General features: G+C 52.8%; 2 long non-coding RNA genes across 2 annotated transcripts; both read left to right on the top strand.

Moving 5' to 3' along the window:
* The first annotated feature begins 2,036 nt into the window (after positions 1-2,036).
* LOC135407972 (uncharacterized) lies at positions 2,037-3,660 on the top strand. Its single transcript, XR_010427120.1, has 2 exons — positions 2,037-2,374; positions 3,418-3,660. It is a non-coding gene; the product is annotated as an uncharacterized LOC135407972 (long non-coding RNA).
* Positions 3,661-10,379: 6,719 nt separating this feature from the next.
* On the top strand, positions 10,380-12,000 carry LOC135407973 (uncharacterized). Its single transcript, XR_010427121.1, has 2 exons — positions 10,380-10,715; positions 11,758-12,000. It is a non-coding gene; the product is annotated as an uncharacterized LOC135407973 (long non-coding RNA).
* The last annotated feature ends 3,829 nt before the right edge of the window (positions 12,001-15,829 follow it).

The raw sequence follows: 15,829 nt of genomic DNA, 5'->3' as shown, positions 1-15,829 counted from the left end.
AGATTCGCAGCTCAAAGCCCATCTGCACAGACTCATCTAAAGGACAAACAGCTGGAAGTATCCAGGTGTATTCTTAGCCCATCAGAGATGGGAAAAAGAAGAAAAGCCTTCATATGCGTCTAAGAGCCCAGTATATGTGGAAGGTGAAACTAAGCTTTTCTAAGTAGAGGAGAGACTGGAAATGCGCCTTGATGCTGCAGGAGGGAGCTCAGAGCTTCTTTCTTGGGGAAGTAGGACTTGGCTTGGCAAAGTAAGGAAACACTTTTCCCACTGCAGTAAAGTGCTTTCCCATCATTTCAGGCTTTCAGTAACTCCAAAGGTTGATTTCTGTTTCCATTTCTGGGCACCAAGACACTTTCCTGTCCTCTGGTTCATCTCTGGATCGGGGCTGCATGAGGCAGGGGTGGCAAGTGTGGGGCTGGGGAGTGCCTTTGATGGGAATCCTGGGACTGCTCTGGAGTTGGGGATGGGCACGGTGAGCTGGGAGGACTTTCCTGATCGCAGGGAAGAAGAAGTGATTGGGCAGAGTGTTTAGGGCATGGGTTTGATCCATGAAGCCTAAGGGAGTAAAAGATCTTTAGTTCTATAGCGAAAGTCTGTGGAAGATCTTGGGAAAAATCTTTGGGAAAGGATCATCCTCACTGCTTTGGTGTCCCCTCTGCAGCCCTGTAAAGAGCCAGGAGAGGTGGATCAGCCATGAAGATCCTGTACCTGCTCTTCCCCTTGCTCCTCCTGTTGGTGCAGAATGTTGAAGGTGAGAGGGGAAGAGGAGAGGTGGGGAAACGTGATCCTCCATCATTGTGGCTTTCCATGTTATTACGACCTGCCCCAGGAAAAGGGGAGAGGGGGTAACTCAGGTTTTTATCAATAATTCCCTTGGGGTGGATTAAAGTAAAACGACACTAAATAATCGGTGTCTGAAAACATATAGTGGCAAGGTTTATTTTAACAATTCTGTATCAACAGGCATGCTAGCAGTTTGGGTGCTGTCATACAACAATATGACACAGAGATAACCTTTGGGGGGGGGGGAAGAAAATGCATAGGGGAGAGAAAGGCAGGATAAGAGCAAGGGAGAGTAAGGGAAAGGAAAGCTGAGAGTGGACAGATGTCTATAGTCACCGCCCACGGGGTCCAGCGATGCTTCCATGTCTGTCAGTTGAAGTGGTGGCCTTGATCTGCTGGGGGTGAAGGAGGGAAGCCCCCATACTCCAACAAGTTATGAGTTCTATCCATGGTTAGTGTCACGGGCCATGCCTCGAGCCTCCAACATCTCCTAGGTCTGTGTGCTGAGGGGTTTTTTTGTGTCTCGCCTGGTTCCCGCCTTTCAAGATTAGCAGAGGGAGGGAGGGGCCTGATTGCTCATCAGATGTATCAACAGTCAAAAGCTCCCAAGCTCAGCTCTTGCCTTTCAGGGCTTCACACCTTCAGCACTGGAGGGAGGGAGGGGCCTGACTGCTCATCAGAGGTATCATGCAAGTCAAAAGCCTGCAAAAGTCTCCTAGAATGCATAAATCATTAACCATTTCAGTCTCTGACACATGTCCCACCAAGTGACCATGTTAGTTGGAGGGATGCAAAGGTTAGCGGGGCTTGACATGTTATTCGAGTAACCATCCAATAGCACACAGATTTGGGAGGGAGAGAATCCTTGAAGGTAGAAGCCTGGCTTCTCCTGTGCCTCAGGACACGGTTTGATTTCAGGCTTCAACTCTGCACCCACATGTTCCTTTTTCAGTGTCTCTTGCCCTGTACAGGGATGGGAGAGAGACCCAAAACTGTTTGGATTGGTGGGTTGCCTGGGGCACAAAGCTGTCCCTTCTCATCTAGTGCTGCATCAACCGTGTGTCCCAAAACCTCATTACCTCAAGGCAAGATCCCTGCCAAGGCTGGGCAAGGACTTTCCCTCAGAGGTCACACCAATCATGGCACAGCCAGGACAGGCATGTGGGATGGGAGGAGTTCCCTGCTTCCCAGCTGTGCTGGGGCAGGCAGTGTTGGCAATGCAGCTGAGGAGCCAGCAAGACTCTTCCTTGACCTCATGCTGGTCCTTCCCACTCTCTGCTTTTGTGTGCAAAATTTAGGGGGAAAGAGTCCTTCTAGGTGAGACATGTTGTTCTTGAAGCTGTGTCTGTGGGGAGTTTTGAGCTGAGCCCATCTACTGGTCTGAGATTCATGGGGAGTGTCAGCCTTTCTGCAAACCTACACAGCTCTCCCAGACTGTTGCTTTAGTTGTTCTCTGTGTGTCTTTCCCCACGGAAACAGGAATTAAAAATGCGTGCCAGCTCCTAGGGGGATACTGCACTTTTTGGAAGTGCAAGTCCGGTACAAGATTTATTGGACACTGTTCAGCATTCACCATTTGCTGTGAACGGTAAGGTCTGGATTCCTGGGTGAGGAAAATTTCCTTCTTTGTCCATAGGAACAACTGTTAAAGCTTTCTTTCTCAACAATGCCTCATAAATACTCTCCTGCCTTTCTGATTTGTGACAGATGCCCAAGAATGAAGGCAAAAGCCCTGGTGGGTTTGGCCCTGCCCTGAGAGGGGCTGCAGGAGCCCCAGGACAGGCAGCACCTCCCCACTGTCCTGCAGTGCTAGGAGGGTCCTTCAGGCTTTGCAGAGGACTCGCCCAAGGCACCAAAGAGTGAAGCATTTACTGTCCTTGGGCAGCATCTCTTAATGGAAACATCCTTTCCAACCCTCCAGGAGCCAACTCGGGCAGCCACACTCACACCACTGAGCTGGGACCGAAGCCCCTTTGCAGTGAGTGGCCCCAGTGAACCCACGGATGCCCAGCTTGACTCCCTGCACACCCCACAGCCACACAGGCAGACAAGATTCTTTCGCAGCTCAACCCCAGGTTTCCCAGAGCAAAGTCTCAGATGTCTGCATCCTCCTTGCAATAATTTAATCAGCATGTAACAACAGAGGAACATCTCAAACTGGTGCCTCTGAAGCTGTGAACCCAACAAAGGAAATACTGTGTTTTACACCATCCGAGTCTAAGTGAGTCAGATTCTGGGGTCAGTAGCTCCTACCATGTCACTGAGTGTCCTGACACCTGCCTGTGCCAGAGGTGCCTGGGCCCTTTGTTAAGCAAAAGATGGGCAGTTCATGGCCTCTTGCCTGTGGCTCCCACAAGCCAGAGCTCAATTTATAGCTGCACCCTCAGTTCCCTGCACTGCACGTGCTCCTGCACAGACTGAGAACATGATCCAGGTTTTGCTGCATCTGCACAGACTGGGAGTCAGGGCTGTCACCACTAAGATAACCCAGGTCCAAACTGTCTGCACAATGGACCTTCACTGAGCCTGACTCTCCTGCACCACAGACTGGATGGTCCTTGCAGGTGAGGTGGGAGAGAGTGGGAGGAAAAGTTACAAGAGATAATGTGCTTGTCTGCTGTCTTCTTACAGTGTGCGGGGTTGAGACCCTGAAATGTCCCAGCAGGATGTCCCCCTCGCTTCTGGCTCCTGGAACCATCTCCTGAGGTCTTCTCCCCTCCCTGCCTCTGCCATGCCCAGCTGCTGGGACAACAGCAGCGGCAGCTGCTCCTGCTGGGTGCTGCTGGGCTGGAGACATCTCGTCCCAGCCGTGGGGTCTGTGGGGCAGAGGCTGCTTTTCCCAGCTTGAATAAAGATGAGCAGTTTGGCATTGCAGGGCTGGGCCGTGTGTGCGTGTCCTTGGCATGGAGGCTGTGCTGTGCCTGCTGGCTGTGGGGGTGGCAAAGGTGGCTTGGTGTGAGGAGAAGCAGCTGGGGATGCTGGGGCTGACCAGTGTGTGTGTCCCTGGGGATGCTCGTGCCTGGCAGTGGAGTGGGGACACAGAGCCTGTCAGTGCCTGTTGGTGCAGGATGTTTGTTGTGGGAGTGATGGAGCAATTCTGCACATGGTCCCACTGGGAAGTGGTGCCAGTGTCCTGCCAGTCACAGATGTCCCCTGTCCCTTACAACCCCAGGTTCATGTGAAGAGCTGTGCTTGGTGTATCCCTTGGGTGGGCATGGCCATGGTTGCCCACATGACATGTCCCTGATGCTGCTCCTTGTCCTGTTCCTCTGTGCTCAGCCCTCCTTGCTGTGGGCAGTGCAGGAGCTGTGCTGCTCCACACCCTGTCCCACCAGGCAGGAGGAGGAGGAGGTCATACAGCTCCTGGGCCAGGTGACCTGTGAAAAAGGTCCCCTTTTGGCCTGGAAATATCCAAATTTGCAATCCCACAGGGAATAAGCAGAGTGACCTGATATCTCTGCTCCATCTGGAGTCAATCTGCATTGACATCAATCTGCTCCAACAAAGGCAGTGGCCCCTCCCGCTCTGGAAAGCAAAGCTCAGGCTTTGGGTTCTGAGTGGTTCAATACCTGTGTGTGTCCATGTCCATGGGAGGAACTGGTGACCCTGGCATGGTTCAGGGAAGGCTTTCCCTCCCAACAATCATTAATGTTGGAAAAGCCATCTAAGATCATTGAGTCCAAGCATCTAAACCTCACTTGTTGTTACTGGAGGCCATTTTCTCTGGCCCAAAAAACCTTCCACTACCATTGCTTTCTAAAACTGGAGAGCTTAGTGAGGGACGCTAAGATTGTCCCTGTCTTCTGTGGTTTTTCTTCCCCCTGTGCTCTCCTCTCCTGACACTGAGCCTGAGCAGTCACCAGAGCACCCTTCACCTCTGCAGAGCAAAGCTGTTCCCCAATCCCAGGGGCTCCTGCCCAGCCCTTGTGCCACAGGATGTGTTGCAGAAGGATAAGGGTGACATTGCAACAGCCCCAGAAGGCCCCTCAGCCTCTGCCACTGCAGCAGGGAGGGACGAGGGGCAGCCCCAGCACCCCCACACTGATGGGGCACTGCCTGGTTGGCCAAGGACAGTTGTGTCAGCAGCAATAAGGGCATGTCCCACCCACCAGGAGGGGTATAAAACCAGGCTGTTTTGGGCAAAGCAGCATTCCCTGACCCCAAGGGCATCTGGAGCCAAGTGATTCCTGTTGGATTTGCTGCTGCCTGAACACCAAGACCTTCATCAGGTAGGTGACTGTGGGGTCTCTTTCTGGAAAGTTGCCCATTCAGATTCTCAGCTCAAAGCCCATCTGCAGCACAGATTCACCTAAAGGACAAACAGCTGGAAGTATCCAGATGTGCTCTTAGGCCATCAGAGATGTCTGGGAAAGAGAATAAAACCTTTTTATGAGTCTAAGAGCTGAGAACATGTGGTACATGAAACTGAGCTTTCCTAAGTAGAGGAGAGCCTGGAAAGGTGCCTGGATACTGCAGGAGGGACCTGAGAGCTTCTTTGTGGGCAAATAGAAACTTTCTTTGGCTTGAATGGGCAAGAATTGGGGTCAGGTGTGCAGTCTGTTCTCTGGGGAAAGCCTAGGGAAGACCTTAGACAAAGTTATTGGAAAAGGATCATCTTAGGTAATGGATTTCCCAGAGACTGAGACATGAGGAAACACTCCCAAGGTTTGCAAGGTGGCACAGACCTCAGAATTGTTCTTAAGAGAAAGGTAGAGGAAAGATCATGGGCTGTGTTCGGAGGCAGCCCCTCTGCAGTTTGGGGAACCCCAGTGCCCAGGCTTCTGCACCCCCTGGGGTCCTCCATGTCCTCCTTGCCTTGGTGTGCCCTCTGCAGCCCTGCGAAGACGTGGGAGTGGTGGATCAGCCATGAAGATCCTGTACCTGCTCTTCCCCTTGCTCCTCCTGCTGGTCCAGGGTGCTGCAGGTGAGAGGGAAAGAGGGGATTTAGGGGGAGGTCTGAGCCCCCATAACTGGAGTTTTCCATGGCCTTGGGATTGACCACATTACTTAGAGGGATGCAAATGTTGGGGGGGATTGAGGAAAATGGAGTTTTTCAAGTGAACTTCCAACAGATACAGATGTGGGGCGGGTGGAGCCCCTGGAAATAGAAGCCTGGCTTGTCCTCATGGTCAGGAAGGGGGTTGGTTTCAGGCTCCAACTCTGCACCCAGATGTTCCTCTTTAAGTGCCTGAAAGATGTCCCTTCTCATCTTGGGATGCATCCATCTCATTACCCCAAGGCATGATCCCTGCAAGGGCTGGGCAAGGACTTTCCCTCAGAGGTCACACCAATCATGGCACAGCCAGGACAGGCATGTGGGATGGGAGGAGTCCCCTGCTTTCCAGCTGTGCTGGGGCAGGCAGTGTTGGCAATGCAGCTGGGCAGCCAGCAAGGCTCTTCTTCGACCTCATGCTGGTCCTTCCCACTCTCTGCTCTTGTGTGCACCCAATATAGGGGGGAAAAGTCCTCCTTGCAATGGAAGATGTGTCTGTGGGGAGTTTTGAGCTGAGCCCATCTGTTGGCCTGAAATTCACGGGAAGTTTCAGCTGTCCTGCACAACACACAGCTCTCCCAGATTGTCACTGTAATTGTTCTCTGTGTGTCTTTGCCCATGGAAACAGGAGATCCAACTGAATGCAGACGGCGAGGGGGATACTGCACTTTTGAGAATTGCCCCTTCTCTACAGTACCAATTGGATTCTGCTCAAAAGATACTCTCTGCTGCCTAAGGTAAGGACAAGAACCCTGGCTGAAAAAAGATTTTCCTCCTTTTTCCACAGAAAGATCTGTTAGAAATTTCTTTCTAGCTAATGCTTGATAAATAATCTCCTGCATTTATGGTCTGTGGGAGAGGCCCAAGAATGAAGGCAAAAGCCCTTGTGGGTTTGGACCAGACCAGAGTGGGGCTGCAGGAGCTCCAGGTCAGCCAGTGTCTCCCAACTCACCTCCAGTGCCAGGAGGCTCCTTCAGGCTTTGCACAGGACTCACCAAAACCGCTAAAGAGTGAAGCATTTGCTGTCCTTGGGCAGCAACCCAGGACATGATCCAGGTTTTGCTGCATCTGCACAGACTTGGAATCAGGGCTGTCCCCACTAAGATAACCCTGATCGAAACTGTCTGCATGAAGGACTGGGCCTCACCTGTGCTGAGCCTGAGTCTCCTGCACCACAGACTGGATGGTGCTTGCGGGGGAGGTGGGAGAGAGTGGGAGGGAAAATTACAAGAGCTGATGTGCTTCTCTGCTTTCTTTGTACAGCCCCCGGGGTTGAGACCCTGAAGTGTCCAAGCAGGACGTCCCCCTCGCTTCTGGCTCCTGGAACCATCTCCCGATGTCCTTTCCCCTCCCTGCCTCTGCCATGCCCAGCTGCTGGCACAGCAGCAGCAGCAGCTGCTCCTGCTGGGTGCTGCTGGGCTGGAGACATCTCAACCCAGCCGTGGGGTCTGTGGGCCAGAGGCTGCTTTTCCCGGCTTGAATAAAGATGAGCAGTTTGGCATTGCAGGGCTGGGCCGTGTGTGCGTGTCCTTGGCATGGAGGCTGTGCTGTGCCTGCTGGCTGTGGGGGTGGCAAAGGTGGCTTGGTGTGAGGAGAAGCAGCTGGGGATGCTGGGGCTGACCAGTGTGTGTGTCCCTGGGGATGCTCGTGCCTGGCAGTGGAGTGGGGACACAGAGCCTGTCAGTGCCTGTTGGTGCAGGATGTTTGTGTGGGAGTGATGGAGCTGCCCTGCAGACGCTCCCTTTGAGAAGTGGGACCTGTGTCCTGGTCCTGCCAGTCATAGGTGTCCCTTGTCCCTGACAAGCACAGTATGACTAAACCATGTCCCCAGTTCCATATCTACGTGATTTTGGATGCCCCCAGGGATGGGGACTCCACAATACCCTGGACAACTGTGCCAGTTCCTGACCACACTTTTGGTGAAGAAATTGTTCCTAAGGCCTGAACTAAACCTCCCGGGTGTAATTGAGGCCATTTCCTCTGCTCCTGTCACTTGTTCCCTGGGAGAAGGGACTGATCTCAAAAAAGATTCCACTGCCATTGCTTTCCAGAAATGGAGAGTTTACTGAGGGACTTTCAGATCAGCCCTTTCTGCTGCGGCCTTTCATCTCCCTGTGCTCTCCTGTCCTGACACTGACCCTGAGCAGTCACCACGAGCACCCTTCACCTCTGCAGAGCAAAGCTCTTCCTCCATTCCAGGCAGCTCCTGCCCAGCTTGTGTGTCACAGGATGTGTTGGAGGAGGATAATGGTGACAGTGCAACAGCCCCAGCAGGCCCCTCAGCCTCTGCCACTGCAGCAGGGAGGGACGAGGGGCAGCCCCAGCACCCCCACACTGATGGGGCACTGCCTGCTTGGCCAAGGGCAGTTGTGTCAACAGCAATAAGGGCATGTCCCACCCACCAGGAGGGGTAGAAAAACAGGCTGTTTTAGGCAAAGCAGCATTCCCTGACCCCAAGGGCATCTGGAGCCAAGTGATTCCTGTTGGATTTGCTGCTGCCTGAACACCAAGATCTTCATCAGGTAGGTGACTGTGGGGTCTCATTCTGAAACCTCCCCATTCAGATTCGCAGCTCAAAGCCCATCTGCACAGACTCATCTAAAGGACAAACAGCTGGAAGTATCCAGGTGTATTCTTAGCCCATCAGAGATGGGAAAAAGAAGAAAAGCCTTCATATGCGTCTAAGAGCCCAGTATATGTGGAAGGTGAAACTAAGCTTTTCTAAGTAGAGGAGAGACTGGAAATGCGCCTTGATGCTGCAGGAGGGAGCTCAGAGCTTCTTTCTTGGGGAAGTAGGACTTGGCTTGGCAAAGTAAGGAAACACTTTTCCCACTGCAGTAAAGTGCTTTCCCATCATTTCAGGCTTTCAGTAACTCCAAAGGTTGATTTCTGTTTCCATTTCTGGGCACCAAGACACTTTCCTGTCCTCTGGTTCATCTCTGGATCGGGGCTGCATGAGGCAGGGGTGGCAAGTGTGGGGCTGGGGAGTGCCTTTGATGGGAATCCTGGGACTGCTCTGGAGTTGGGGATGGGCACGGTGAGCTGGGAGGACTTTCCTGATCGCAGGGAAGAAGAAGTGATTGGGCAGAGTGTTTAGGGCATGGGTTTGATCCATGAAGCCTAAGGGAGTAAAAGATCTTTAGTTCTATAGCGAAAGTCTGTGGAAGATCTTGGGAAAAATCTTTGGGAAAGGATCATCCTCACTGCTTTGGTGTCCCCTCTGCAGCCCTGTAAAGAGCCAGGAGAGGTGGATCAGCCATGAAGATCCTGTACCTGCTCTTCCCCTTGCTCCTCCTGTTGGTGCAGAATGTTGAAGGTGAGAGGGGAAGAGGAGAGGTGGGGAAACGTGATCCTCCATCATTGTGGCTTTCCATGTTATTACGACCTGCCCCAGGAAAAGGGGAGAGGGGGTAACTCAGGTTTTTATCAATAATTCCCTTGGGGTGGATTAAAGTAAAACGACACTAAATAATCGGTGTCTGAAAACATATACTGGCAAGGTTTATTTTAACAATTCTGTATCAACAGGCATGCTAGCAGTTTGGGTGCTGTCATACAACAATATGACACAGAGATAACCTTTGGGGGGGGGGGAAGAAAATGCATAGGGGAGAGAAAGGCAGGATAAGAGCAAGGGAGAGTAAGGGAAAGGAAAGCTGAGAGTGGACAGATGTCTATAGTCACCGCCCACGGGGTCCAGCGATGCTTCCATGTCTGTCAGTTGAAGTGGTGGCCTTGATCTGCTGGGGGTGAAGGAGGGAAGCCCCCATACTCCAACAAGTTATGAGTTCTATCCATGGTTAGTGTCACGGGCCATGCCTCGAGCCTCCAACATCTCCTAGGTCTGTGTGCTGAGGGTTTTTTTTGTGTCTCGCCTGGTTCCCGCCTTTCAAGATTAGCAGAGGGAGGGAGGGGCCTGATTGCTCATCAGATGTATCAACAGTCAAAAGCTCCCAAGCTCAGCTCTTGCCTTTCAGGGCTTCACACCTTCAGCACTGGAGGGACGGAGGGGCCTGACTGCTCATCAGAGGTATCATGCAAGTCAAAAGCCTGCAAAAGTCTCCTAGAATGCATAAATCATTAACCATTTCAGTCTCTGACACATGTCCCACCAAGTGACCATGTTAGTTGGAGGGATGCAAAGGTTAGCGGGGCTTGACATGTTATTCGAGTAACCATCCAATAGCACACAGATTTGGGAGGGAGAGAATCCTTGAAGGTAGAAGCCTGGCTTCTCCTGTGCCTCAGGACACGGTTTGATTTCAGGCTTCAACTCTGCACCCACATGTTCCTTTTTCAGTGTCTCTTGCCCTGTACAGGGATGGGAGAGAGACCCAAAACTGTTTGGATTGGTGGGTTGCCTGGGGCACAAAGCTGTCCCTTCTCATCTAGTGCTGCATCAACCGTGTGTCCCAAAACCTCATTACCTCAAGGCAAGATCCCTGCCAAGGCTGGGCAAGGACTTTCCCTCAGAGGTCACACCAATCATGGCACAGCCAGGACAGGCATGTGGGATGGGAGGAGTTCCCTGCTTCCCAGCTGTGCTGGGGCAGGCAGTGTTGGCAATGCAGCTGAGGAGCCAGCAAGACTCTTCCTTGACCTCATGCTGGTCCTTCCCACTCTCTGCTTTTGTGTGCAAAATTTAGGGGGAAAGAGTCCTTCTAGGTGAGACATGTTGCTCTTGAAGATGTGTCTGTGGGGAGTTTTGAGCTGAGCCCATCTACTGGTCTGAGATTCATGGGGAGTGTCAGCCTTTCTGCAAACCTACACAGCTCTCCCAGACTGTTGCTTTAGTTGTTCTCTGTGTGTCTTTCCCCACGGAAACAGGAATTAAAAATGCGTGCCAGCTCCTAGGGGGATACTGCACTTTTTGGAAGTGCAAGTCCGGTACAAGATTTATTGGACACTGTTCAGCATTCACCATTTGCTGTGAACGGTAAGGTCTGGATTCCTGGGTGAGGAAAATTTCCTTCTTTGTCCATAGGAACAACTGTTAAAGCTTTCTTTCTCAACAATGCCTCATAAATACTCTCCTGCCTTTCTGATTTGTGACAGATGCCCAAGAATGAAGGCAAAAGCCCTGGTGGGTTTGGCCCTGCCCTGAGAGGGGCTGCAGGAGCCCCAGGACAGGCAGCACCTCCCCACTGTCCTGCAGTGCTAGGAGGGTCCTTCAGGCTTTGCAGAGGACTCGCCCAAGGCACCAAAGAGTGAAGCATTTACTGTCCTTGGGCAGCATCTCTTAATGGAAACATCCTTTCCAACCCTCCAGGAGCCAACTCGGGCAGCCACACTCACACCACTGAGCTGGGACCGAAGCCCCTTTGCAGTGAGTGGCCCCAGTGAACCCACGGATGCCCAGCTTGACTCCCTGCACACCCCACAGCCACACAGGCAGACAAATTCTTTCGCAGCTCAACCCCAGGTTTCCCAGAGCAAAGTCTCAGATGTCTGCATCCTCCTTGCAATAATTTAATCAGCATGTAACAACAGAGGAACATCTCAAACTGGTGCCTCTGAAGCTGTGAACCCAACAAAGGAAATACTGTGTTTTACACCATCCGAGTCTAAGTGAGTCAGATTCTGGGGTCAATAGCTCCTACCATGTCACTGAGTGTCCTGACACCTGCCTGTGCCAGAGGTGCCTGGGCCCTTTGTTAAGCAAAAGATGGGCAGTTCATGGCCTCTTGCCTGTGGCTCCCACAAGCCAGAGCTCAATTTATAGCTGCACCCTCAGTTCCCTGCACTGCACGTGCTCCTGCACAGACTGAGAACATGATCCAGGTTTTGCTGCATCTGCACAGACTGGGAGTCAGGGCTGTCACCACTAAGATAACCCAGGTCCAAACTGTCTGCACAATGGACCTTCACTGAGCCTGACTCTCCTGCACCACAGACTGGATGGTCCTTGCAGGTGAGGTGGGAGAGAGTGGGAGGAAAAGTTACAAGAGATAATGTGCTTGTCTGCTGTCTTCTTACAGTGTGCGGGGTTGAGACCCTGAAATGTCCCAGCAGGATGTCCCCCTCGCTTCTGGCTCCTGGAACCATCTCCTGAGGTCTTCTCCCCTCCCTGCCTCTGCCATGCCCAGCTGCTGGGACAACAGCAGCGGCAGCTGCTCCTGCTGGGTGCTGCTGGGCTGGAGACATCTCGTCCCAGCCGTGGGGTCTGTGGGGCAGAGGCTGCTTTTCCCAGCTTGAATAAAGATGAGCAGTTTGGCATTGCAGGGCTGGGCCGTGTGTGCGTGTCCTTGGCATGGAGGCTGTGCTGTGCCTGCTGGCTGTGGGGGTGGCAAAGGTGGCTTGGTGTGAGGAGAAGCAGCTGGGGATGCTGGGGCTGACCAGTGTGTGTGTCCCTGGGGATGCTCGTGCCTGGCAGTGGAGTGGGGACACAGAGCCTGTCAGTGCCTGTTGGTGCAGGATGTTTGTTGTGGGAGTGATGGAGCAATTCTGCACATGGTCCCACTGGGAAGTGGTGCCAGTGTCCTGCCAGTCACAGATGTCCCCTGTCCCTTACAACCCCAGGTTCATGTGAAGAGCTGTGCTTGGTGTATCCCTTGGGTGGGCATGGCCATGGTTGCCCACATGACATGTCCCTGATGCTGCTCCTTGTCCTGTTCCTCTGTGCTCAGCCCTCCTTGCTGTGGGCAGTGCAGGAGCTGTGCTGCTCCACACCCTGTCCCACCAGGCAGGAGGAGGAGGAGGTCATACAGCTCCTGGGCCAGGTGACCTGTGAAAAAGGTCCCATTTTGGCCTGGAAATATCCAAATTTGCAATCCCACAGGGAATAAGCAGAGTGACCTGATATCTCTGCTCCATCTGGAGTCAATCTGCATTGACATCAATCTGCTCCAACAAAGGCAGTGGCCCCTCCCGCTCTGGAAAGCAAAGCTCAGGCTTTGGGTTCTGAGTGGTTCAATACCTGTGTGTGTCCATGTCCATGGGAGGAACTGGTGACCCTGGCATGGTTCAGGGAAGGCTTTCCCTCCCAACAATCATTAATGTTGGAAAAGCCATCTAAGATCATTGAGTCCAAGCATCTAAACCTCACTTGTTGTTACTGGAGGCCATTTTCTCTGGCCCAAAAAACCTTCCACTACCATTGCTTTCTAAAACTGGAGAGCTTAGTGAGGGACGCTAAGATTGTCCCTGTCTTCTGTGGTTTTTCTTCCCCCTGTGCTCTCCTCTCCTGACACTGAGCCTGAGCAGTCACCAGAGCACCCTTCACCTCTGCAGAGCAAAGCTGTTCCCCAATCCCAGGGGCTCCTGCCCAGCCCTTGTGCCACAGGATGTGTTGCAGAAGGATAAGGGTGACATTGCAACAGCCCCAGAAGGCCCCTCAGCCTCTGCCACTGCAGCAGGGAGGGATGAGGGGCAGCCCCAGCACCTCCACACTGATGGGGCACTGCCTGGTTGGCCAAGGACAGTTGTGTCAGCAGCAATAAGGGCATGTCCCACCCACCAGGAGGGGTATAAAACCAGGCTGTTTTGGGCAAAGCAGCATTCCCTGACCCCAAGGGCATCTGGAGCCAAGTGATTCCTGTTGGATTTGCTGCTGCCTGAACACCAAGACCTTCATCAGGTAGGTGACTGTGGGGTCTCTTTCTGGAAAGTTGCCCATTCAGATTCTCAGCTCAAAGCCCATCTGCAGCACAGATTCACCTAAAGGACAAACAGCTGGAAGTATCCAGATGTGCTCTTAGGCCATCAGAGATGTCTGGGAAAGAGAATAAAACCTTTTTATGAGTCTAAGAGCTGAGAACATGTGGTACATGAAACTGAGCTTTCCTAAGTAGAGGAGAGCCTGGAAAGGTGCCTGGATACTGCAGGAGGGACCTGAGAGCTTCTTTGTGGGCAAATAGAAACTTTCTTTGGCTTGAATGGGCAAGAATTGGGGTCAGGTGTGCAGTCTGTTCTCTGGGGAAAGCCTAGGGAAGACCTTAGACAAAGTTATTGGAAAAGGATCATCTTAGGTAATGGATTTCCCAGAGACTGAGACATGAGGAAACACTCCCAAGGTTTGCAAGGTGGCACAGACCTCAGAATTGTTCTTAAGAGAAAGGTAGAGGAAAGATCATGGGCTGTGTTCGGAGGCAGCCCCTCTGCAGTTTGGGGAACCCCAGTGCCCAGGCTTCTGCACCCCCTGGGGTCCTCCATGTCCTCCTTGCCTTGGTGTGCCCTCTGCAGCCCTGCGAAGACGTGGGAGTGGTGGATCAGCCATGAAGATCCTGTACCTGCTCTTCCCCTTGCTCCTCCTGCTGGTCCAGGGTGCTGCAGGTGAGAGGGAAAGAGGGGATTTAGGGGGAGGTCTGAGCCCCCATAACTGGAGTTTTCCATGGCCTTGGGATTGACCACATTACTTAGAGGGATGCAAATGTTGGGGGGGATTGAGGAAAACGGAGTTTTTCAAGTGAACTTCCAACAGATACAGATGTGGGGCGGGTGGAGCCCCTGGAAATAGAAGCCTGGCTTGTCCTCATGGTCAGGAAGGGGGTTGGTTTCAGGCTCCAACTCTGCACCCAGATGTTCCTCTTTAAGTGCCTGAAAGATGTCCCTTCTCATCTTGGGATGCATCCATCTCATTACCCCAAGGCATGATCCCTGCAAGGGCTGGGCAAGGACTTTCCCTCAGAGGTCACACCAATCATGGCACAGCCAGGACAGGCATGTGGGATGGGAGGAGTCCCCTGCTTTCCAGCTGTGCTGGGGCAGGCAGTGTTGGCAATGCAGCTGGGCAGCCAGCAAGGCTCTTCTTCGACCTCATGCTGGTCCTTCCCACTCTCTGCTCTTGTGTGCACCCAATATAGGGGGGAAAAGTCCTCCTTGCAATGGAAGATGTGTCTGTGGGGAGTTTTGAGCTGAGCCCATCTGTTGGCCTCAAATTCACGGGAAGTTTCAGCTGTCCTGCACAACACACAGCTCTCCCAGATTGTCACTGTAATTGTTCTCTGTGTGTCTTTGCCCATGGAAACAGGAGATCCAACTGACTGCGAACGGCGAGGGGGATACTGCACTTTTGGGAATTGCCCCTTCACTACAGTACCAATTGGATTCTGCTCAAAAGATGTTCTCTGCTGCCTAAGGTAAGGACAAGAACCCTGGCTGAAAAAAGATTTTCCTCCTTTTTCCACAGAAAGATCTGTTAGAAATTTCTTTCTAGCTAATGCTTGATAAATAATCTCCTGCATTTATGGTCTGTGGGAGAGGCCCAAGAATGAAGGCAAAAGCCCTTGTGGGTTTGGACCAGACCAGAGTGGGGCTGCAGGAGCTCCAGGTCAGCCAGTGTCTCCCAACTCACCTCCAGTGCCAGGAGGCTCATTCAGGCTTTGCACAGGACTCACCAAAACCGCTAAAGAGTGAAGTATTTGCTGTCCTTGGGCAGCAACCCAGGACATGATCCAGGTTTTGCTGCATCTGCACAGACTTGGAATCAGGGCTGTCCCCACTAAGATAACCCTGATCGAAACTGTCTGCATGAAGGACTGGGCCTCACCTGTGCTGAGCCTGAGTCTCCTGCACCACAGACTGGATGGTGCTTGTGGGGGAGGTGGGAGAGAGTGGGAGGGAAAATTACAAGAGCTGACATGCTTCTCTGCTTTCTTTGTACAGCCCCCGGGCTTGAGACCCTGAAGTGTCCAAGCAGGACGTCCCCCTCGCTTCTGGCTCCTGGAACCATCTCCCGATGTCCTTTCCCCTCCCTGCCTCTGCCATGCCCAGCTGCTGGCACAGCAGCAGCAGCAGCTGCTCCTGCTGGGTGCTGCTGGGCTGGAGACATCTCATCCCAGCTGTGGGGTCTGTGGGGCAGAGGCTGCTTTTCCCAGCTTGAATAAAGATGAGCAGTTTGGCATTGCAGGGCTGGGCCGTGTGTGCGTGTCCTTGGCATGGAGGCTGTGCTGTGCCTGCTGGCTGTGGGGGTGGCAAAGGTGGCTTGGTGTGAGGAGAAGCAGCTGGGGATGCTGGGGCTGACCAGTGTGTGTGTCCCTGGGGATGCTCGTGCCTGGCAGTGGAGTGGGGACACAGAGCCTGTCAGTGCCTGTTGGTGCAGGATGTTTGTTG

Source organism: Pseudopipra pipra, unplaced genomic scaffold, assembly GCF_036250125.1.
Source record: "Pseudopipra pipra isolate bDixPip1 unplaced genomic scaffold, bDixPip1.hap1 HAP1_SCAFFOLD_117, whole genome shotgun sequence".
NCBI lineage: Eukaryota > Metazoa > Chordata > Aves > Passeriformes > Pipridae > Pseudopipra > Pseudopipra pipra.
This window is presented reverse-complemented; position numbering and strand designations above follow the sequence as displayed.